This window comes from Paramormyrops kingsleyae, chromosome 8 (assembly GCF_048594095.1).
Source record: "Paramormyrops kingsleyae isolate MSU_618 chromosome 8, PKINGS_0.4, whole genome shotgun sequence".
Taxonomy (NCBI): domain Eukaryota; kingdom Metazoa; phylum Chordata; class Actinopteri; order Osteoglossiformes; family Mormyridae; genus Paramormyrops; species Paramormyrops kingsleyae.
Genome location: NC_132804.1, coordinates 11,191,036 through 11,199,925, shown reverse-complemented (window position 1 = coordinate 11,199,925; position 8,890 = coordinate 11,191,036).

Here is an 8,890-nt window from a genome sequence, read left to right as displayed (position 1 = left end):
AGTCGCTTGGGGGAAATAAAAAATAAAAAGGGCTTTGAAAAATAAATAAAAAGCAAAACGCTGAATTTAAGTCAGAAGATATAAAAATCCCACCGAATGAATAAAATACAATGCCGATACGACAAATAAGCGTCAAGGAGGGAAAATGCCTCCAATAATATATTTTAAAACACACAGAAGCGCTGGTCTGTAGTTTCTGGATAGCCAACAAAACTACAGTTTAAATTCGGTGTTTAAATCGAATTAAACAGAGCCGGGGGCTAAGAAACCCACGGGAGCCGCCATTTTAGCGCCACTTTACAGGAGCCGGCTCGCCCAGGAGTGAAGCCCTTGGCCGCGAAGGGAGCATAAAAACCCAAAAAATATCCAGCGTCCCTGAATTTCCAGGTGCACATGAATAATAGCGCACACACTCTCCAAAAACCGCATTCTAAATAAAGAAATTGAATATTTCGACTCCGGAGCTGAAGCAGTGCCACTCCATGGGAGCCGCCATCTTGTAACCAAACAAACCGACTCCCCCAGCCTAAAAATGGCGGACTAAAAATAATAACAATCACAGAAAACGGAAAGAATAAAGCTAAACTGAAAACGTCTCGCATACTATTAAATACGAAATGTAAACCGATCGCAGGTGGATTTTATAATGGGGACACAGAAATGTGGACCGCATTGCTGCTCGTAAAGTAAGCATTTGTTCATGGGGGGTGTTTTCATGCCTCTCTGGGAGCCGCCATTTCACCCGGGCGTGCAGACCAGCAATCACACTCCTCCCTACAAAATGTATCACATCGCCTCTCCAAGTTCACCAAAAATATAAAATAATTTTAAAACCTTCAGAACATTCATTGCAACACGCATGCGTCACGCCATAACAATATGGCAACTGTTTGGTGTTGAAAACTTGAAACTTTACGTATTACAGATGCTTTCCGACGATTAATGACTCAGTTAGCCGTATAATGAACACAGTGGTCATCTGCATTACTGCACAAAATGAATTTCTTTCATTTTCACTTTGCTCCGGTGGAAGCAGCCATCTTGTCGACTAAACAGCCCGTTTTGCTACATCCCTAAAGAAAAATGGCGGACGCTTTTACCCAACCAAAAACGGAATTAATATCATTACTATATTTTGCCGGTAAGGGAAAACACTTACTTTCACGTCAGTATTTCCGCAGGGCGATTTTGGGCCGGACCTTCAAAAATGCAACCCGATTGCTTTTGTTTTACTGAGAAGTATCCCCTCTCATGCCTTTCTGGAAGCCGCCATCTTCTTGACACCCCCTCCAAAAAAAACTCTGAAAAACCCACAACAAATATGGCGCCGAGGAAAAGCTTGGGCTCTTTAACTCGTTACGTCCGTGACGGGACGTGACCCACCCTAACAGGGTATGCCTGCGAGTGGAAATGCTTGGATGCGCACGTATTAGTCATTTTACTTGTCCATTTTAAATAGACATATTTAACTATTTAATACAGTGGCGAGCAAGTGGGGGTGTGATGGAAAATAGCTGGAGTCTGTCACTCCCTGCGCCCCCTCCCATGCCTATGAAGAAGAAGAAGGGGAAAAAAAACAGAAAATGGCGATGTGGATGCACTTTGCATATAAAACATTTAGGGAGACACCGCCCCCATACCACACAACCACACACACACATACACACACACAGACTCACATACTCACATACTGTAATTATCCGACTTTTATAGAGATATTGTATTAGCTGTAATTGTGCACGGCTTGCTTAGTCGATGTTGATTTTGTTTTATTTAAATTTTAAAAGATCGTTACTAGTGTATGTTGACATGTTTGTGGGGCACCTCCGCAAAGCCATTACGCGGTAAAAGTGTCATGGCTCTGATGTACTGCAGCAGATGTGGGGGCAAATGAGCGGAACAGCTAAAAAGTGCGGAAGGAATGTAGTAGGTTTCGTGTAAATTTTACTGACCATGGTAAAATTTGTTTTGAGGAAATCTCCAGACGCCAGTTCAGCGGAACATTTGTGGATAAAGGATGCCGGACAATCTGACAAGCTGTGGAAGATTCTTCAGAATTGAATTTTCCAGTAATGCATATTTTCTTCCAGTCAGTTTTATAATACGTTTTATATTTCTTCATTTAAAAAACTACTGCTTTACGAGCTTACTTCATAATCACCATTCCACCGTTTTCTTAATATGCATTTTACCTAGCTGTAAGCTATTCTGTTATTGTACATGAATTTTAAATAAATTATGTTTGTTTAAAACCTCTTTTTGACATTGGCTATTTACAGGAAGTTTCATATTGTGGCATAACAGGCTAAAACTTCCTATGGTGGTCTGCATGAATGTACTGTGCATGTAACTATAGTGGTGCTTAAAATAGAAAAATGGGTCAGTTACATATCCTTTAGACAAAATGTCTATAAACCTTTTGCTTACGAGGGATTTGCGTTCTTAAGTTGTCAGCAAATAAGCGGTCAACTTTGCTTACTTCTCAAAACTCATAATAGAGACGGGATCTAGAATAGACTAGAACAGAATGCCTTTTTTTGTCATTTACAAGGTAGCAAGTACAATACAATTCAGTCTTTGAGTGGTCCCAACTTGCTCTCCTATGAAACATACAGATATGTTTACTGGCGAGAGTGAGGGTTGCAGTCGGATCCCTGGATCATCTTTTTTTTCAGCACCCCAAAGTAGTTTTCAGGGTTAGATGCCATACTCAAGGGCCCACTGGTGATGTAATCACTCAAGAATCGACCTAGAGCTACTCATAATGTCTATCTGTAGACACAGTCAACCAGCCTTTAAATGACATTTGCTTCTTCTGGAATTAAACGTAAAATAATATACACAGTATGTGTTGTCGGTGCTAGAAGTGGGCCGATATTTGCTAGTACACTGTACCAGCACCTCTTCATTTTTCTCTTTAAAGTACTGCCACCTTTCAGTATCTGCTGGAACTGAATAACATGGGGAGTACTGGCACCTGGTATTGAATAACAAAGGGAGTACCGGCACCTGGTACTGAAAAACAAGGGGAGTACCGGCCCCTGGCACTGAATAACAAGGGGAGTACCGGTACCTGGTACTGAATAACAAGGGGAGTACTTGCACATGGTACTGAATAACAAGGGGAGTACCGGTACCTGGTACTGAATAACAAGGGGAGTACCGGTACCTGGTACTGAATAACAAGGGGAGTACTTGCACATGGTACTGAATAACAAGGGGCGTACTGGCACCGAGTACTGAATAACAAGGGGCGTACTGGCACCGAGTACTGAATAACAAGGGGAGTACCGGTACCTGGTACTGAATAACAAGGGGAGTACTTGCACATGGTACTGAATAACAAGGGGAGTACCGGTACCTGGTACTGAATAACAAGGGGAGTACCGGTACCTGGTACTGAATAACAAGGGGAGTACTTGCACATGGTACTGAATAACAAGGGGCGTACTGGCACCGAGTATTGAATAACAAGGGGAGCACCAGCACCTGGTACTGAATAACAAGGGGAGCACTTGCACCTGGTACTAAATAACAAGGGGAGTACTGGCACCGGGTACTGAATAACAAGGGAAGCACCAGCACCTGGTACTGAATAACAAGGGGAGTGCCAGCACCTGTTTTTCCCTCTGCAGACACTGTGTATGAATTATAAATAGGTAAATGAATACAGTATTAAAATACTCACGTCTCCCATGCAGTACTGCAGGCACACACTGGATGGCAGTAGAGATGTTTAGACCCTATTATTTAATACACATTTTCAGATCCTGTTCAAGCAATGTTAAGAAATAGCAGGGTGTCATATATAGGAATAATACATTTAACTGATTTCAAGAGAACATGTGGGCAGTAGTGGCTTGATGGTTAGGGAAGCACACTTGTAATTGAATAATTGCAGGTTCGAATCCCTGACCAGCAAGGCACCACTGAGGTACCCTGAGCAAGGTACCGGGCCTTGTACTATTCACAGCATTCAATGGCTAATGTATAGAAAAATAAAGTTATTACAATATGCCATGACAGTTGATATAATGAAATTCATTACAGTCAGAAATTGTAACTTTACACAAAATTCTGTTTACTTGTTGTATTAATGGCTGCTTTTAAGGAACTGACAGTTTGCATGGACTGTTTATATTTATAAAGCAGTGAAGTTTAGAGCTGTTCTGACAATGTTGTGTGATTCTGATAGCAATGCTATACATATTTTGTTAAATATTATGAATTAAAACCTCTAATCCTGGGATCCCCAACCCAAGCAATGGTGAAAGTTATCTGAAGTAAAATTAGTCCTAATTGTCCTGTACATGTTACTCAGGCTACTAGCAGCTGTGTTGCTGAGCACCTTTCTAATGAATAATGATTGAGGCCAGGCATGGAGCGGAGTGTGTGCTGGCAGAGCTGACGGAGCAGAGCTGACGGAGCAGGACAGCCTTTGGAACACCAATTCTGAGTGTGATTAAGAGCCTCTCTGAATAATTACTCTTCTGTTTTTTCCTGTTCGTCATCCAAATTTTCATGAAACTTCCCAAGCAGAGTGTAGCTCTGTCTTCTCTCTTTTTCACCTTCACCTTGTTTTATACAAGCAGGTAAAACCGCCTCCCTTGACCCACCCCCTAACCCACCCCCATCCTAATCCTCAAAGAATTTTAGAACTCAGGATTTTATCCTCCCTTGCTTTCATGTTCCAAGCCCAGATTCCATCTGATTCAGTTTGGGTGGCTTTCTTCACCTGTCCGGTAGAACCGTATAATAATTGATATAATAATTGATTTCTTCACCTGTTGCGGCGCCCATGCAGCTGGGATTTAAGGGCCTTGCTCAAGGACCAGCAGATGTACCGAGGCTGGGTTTGAACTGGCGACCTTCTGATCACAGGCACACAGGCTTAGCCCAAAATTTCAATGAAACACTCTTTTTGAACTTTGTAAACAGTTGTGTTTCTGAAGAGTACAAACTAGCAGCGGTAACAATGCTTAAACAAAGCAGAATGTAGTACAGTGGGATATAGATCATGGCCAGAAGGTTGTGGGTTTGAATCCCAATCATATTACCTTTGGATCCTTAACCCTGACTATTAAGGGGTGCTGGATGTTGGTTGACCCTGCTGTCTAACCCCAAACACCCCAAGTTTTTGTCACTTGTACATCACTTTGAACAAGAGCATCTGCTAAATTTAAAAAAAAAAGTAAAGTAGTGGTGTTTTTAGTACGTGGATTAACGAGTGATCCAAATTTAACCGTTGATGATTTGAGAGGATCCTGGATTTCTCGTTCTTCAAAAATGTTCTTGGGTCTGTTGCCATTGCAATATTTCTGTAAGCTCAAACTTGCTTGGGAGCAGGTTTATTCAACATACAGTATTCATTTATGTCCATTGTAGTGGACATTTTGTTATTGCATCTATCTTTTCACTGATGTAAGGAAACATATTTATTCCTGTTGTACACTAAAGAGAACATGCTGTGAAATTAGAAATAAAAATAAATTTGAAAAAATCTAAATTGTAAGATGTCTTATTTCCTCCAAAGACAAAAAACCTGAAATTGAAGGACACTTTTCCCCTTGGGTCTCAGGAGGATAAAATAAAAAACAAAGATACCCAAAATTATAAGATAGTATCTCATAATTTCAACATAGTAAGTCAAACTACAAGATTCTAAATCGAAATTATGAGATAACCTGGACCAATCACATTCCTTCATACACACATAATTGCTGTGTTACAGCCATGGAAGCCCGTTTGAATGGCTTCCATGGAAACAGGCTTCCATAGTTATAACACAGTAAGCATATGTATATGAAGGAATGTTTATTTCATTGTCCCAAAATGATTTCCTAATGTGATAGGGGCATTGGACTGTACCCAGGTCCAAATCAAGGCCCCATCAGATCCAAATGAAGAGGACTTCAGATGTTTTCACATCAAAGTTCTGGAACCTGGTCCCGGTTTACGAGTCTCTGGGCTGTCTCAGCTTGGAACTTTTGTAGCTCTTGGCCACTTTCGTGTGTTGCACACAACAGGAACTGCCCCCCCCCCCCCCCCCCCCCGTAAATATGTGGACACCACAGTTGCCAGCTCTCCCCAAAAAAATAGAAATGAAATTTGAAGCATTTAATTCTCTAAACCAGATGCCCAACTGACCGATTTCTAACTCGGTCGTGAGATGATTTTTGGATAATGCTCCATTTCATCATTCAGCAGAGCTGCCAGAGACTGAATTGTGGGCCAGTTTTTCCAATGATGACAGCGCATGATCATTTGAATATTTCTTTTTAATGATGAATATGGACACTCACTGCTTTTCATCCTGTAATGTAAATAACATATTGCTTAGTAACATGTGTATTGTATGCGCAATTATACATATACATATTTTGCCCATACTACACTTGTCAAACAATATATGCATGAATGTATACCAGTTGTTTCTGAAGTAGTTGTATCTGCAACTGCAGTTTTGTTTTCTTTAGTTCTTCCACTTCCATATCCTGCTTATTTTTTTCCATTTTTAGTTTTCTATACTTGAATTTCTGAAGAAGATACCTTTTGCACACAATAACCCATGTTCCTGTGAATAAAAGCAAAATACTCATGACTTAGCACTTGCGTCTTAGCATTTTTGTACCACTAAGCCTTTGCAATGATACTTACTCACCTCCCTGCTTCCCCTTCATGCAAGATGTTGATTCTGCAGACTGTGACCCAGGTCTGGACGTGCAGGAGTTATAGCTCCTGTCTGCACAGGAGTGCTTGGAGTGAGGTTCTAGGTGGTTTTGGGGAAAAGAAAAAAAATAAACATACCTCTTCTCCATAAGAGTGGTCAGATACTGTGTCCTCATTCACCATGTCACATGGGCCCCCATCCCATTGCTCAGGCCCTGGTAGTGGGAGGACATTCCTTGCAACTGCCTCCACCACAAAAAATGCCCTTGATAACACCCTTATGGCGCATTTGTAACAATACATTGTGTAACAACACCGCATTATGTAATAGCTTGACAAAGTGACATCCATTTTGGTTGTGTATTACATAATGCACAGTATTACATTTTCATCATTGAAAAGTACAACTCCCGCATTTTGTGATAACCACCGCAATATATAATAATTTATTACAAAATGCAGGGAAATTTATTCCACATTGCATTCAAGCTGTCTATTACAAAATGTGACAGATTATTACAAAGTGCAGGTGCTATTACATAGTGAAAATGGTACATTTTGTCAAGTTATTACATAATGCGTTGTTACACACTTACAGCATAAATGTGTGCGATGAACTTTCTTTACCTGAAATGAACTGACCACTGTGGCATCCTGCCAGCGTCTCTGAGGGTGAGGAGGACGATCCACCCTTTAAATCGGGGCCGGGAGCAGGTTCCATGGTATAGAAGCCACTTCCTCAGCTGAGGTGAAGTCTGTCGATTTGCTTTAAAAGGAAAGAAAATTAATTGACATGTTGCTAATTCTATTCATATTTAGGTTAAGGAAGTAATACATACCAGATTGAAGGATATTTTTGTATTTGACTCTAACCTATCCCCAGGTCCTTAGTGTGCTGGTACTTGCTCTGAATATGAAGGACGATATAATTGATATCGGCAGTGGAAATGCAAAGGTTGCGATAGTATACAGTTTCAAAGGACACTTACATGTTTAATTTGTCAGCCCCTTTCTGCCAGCCCTCCTCTCTTGTTTCAGCTGCTTCTGCTGTGTTGCCTTTGGTGCGTATAATTTCCTTAAATTCCTCATATCCCTCCAGCAGAAGCTGTTGCTCTTCTGAAGAATTGCGCCCTTGCTTTTGCCATTTTCGACAGCCAGTCATTGACTTGCCGATCATGGTTGGGAATGTCGATATATGTAGCCTAGTCAGCTTCCACTGGAGCGTGCAGTTATCTCGGATGATTGAATCCAGCTTTTCTAATCTGATTCTCTCCTGGCTTTGAAGAACCAAAATAGCTGGATTTGCGTATCTGCAATTAGACGATCCGGGATGAGTCCTCTGGTCTTAGATGTGTTAAGCGACGTATGGGGAACACCCCCCAGGACTTCCATATCTTCACTGGTTTCTTTTCACCTCTCTCATGTGGCTCAGGTTTGCATCACTTCCAGCTGGAGAATTAGCTACAGGTGACACTGTTCAGGATGCGACAACCTTAGGTTAGGAGCCTCATTGTTTGAGGTGTACTGGAAAGTTCGTCTTAAGATAGGTTTGTGCTAAACTCTTCTGCCTCCCGTTACAGTCCGTGCATGGGTGTGCATGCAGACTCTCGTTTACAAACTACATTTATACATGGATGCACACGGTTGCAGTTGGCATATGCATATAGAAAAAATTTGGACTGTCTCGCAGGGAGCTGGGATGGAGCAAAAACATGGATCCCTAAGGACTTGGTTGGGAAACATTGTGCTAGACCCAAAATCTGGTCTGCGCATGATGACAAAATTTATGTCACTCACCCTATGCATAGACTATAACACGGTGCAGAAAAGATAAGTATGATTTGATTTTCAGGTAGGGTGACCAGATAATATGTCAGGGAAGACACTTTGAGTTAGGGCAGGATTTGTAAACTACCATTTCAATTAAAAGGACCTGGATTTCACTTAAGCACTTTTTTTTTGCTGTGTACTGATTGGTCAGTCTCCTATAACCATGCATGTGTCACTAATGCTAATGTGAAACAGCTGGATGAGTCTTTCAGTCAAGGAAAACAAATCAGTTAAAGCACAAGAAGAACTGAACTAATTAGCCAAGCAGAGGAGCCTTTCAATTTGAAAGTAGTTTGTAAAACCTGAAGTAGCTTAAAGTGTCCTCCATGACATCATTATCGGGTCACCCTACTTCAGGGCTGCATGAAATGGTGCTGTACCTTCTGACATT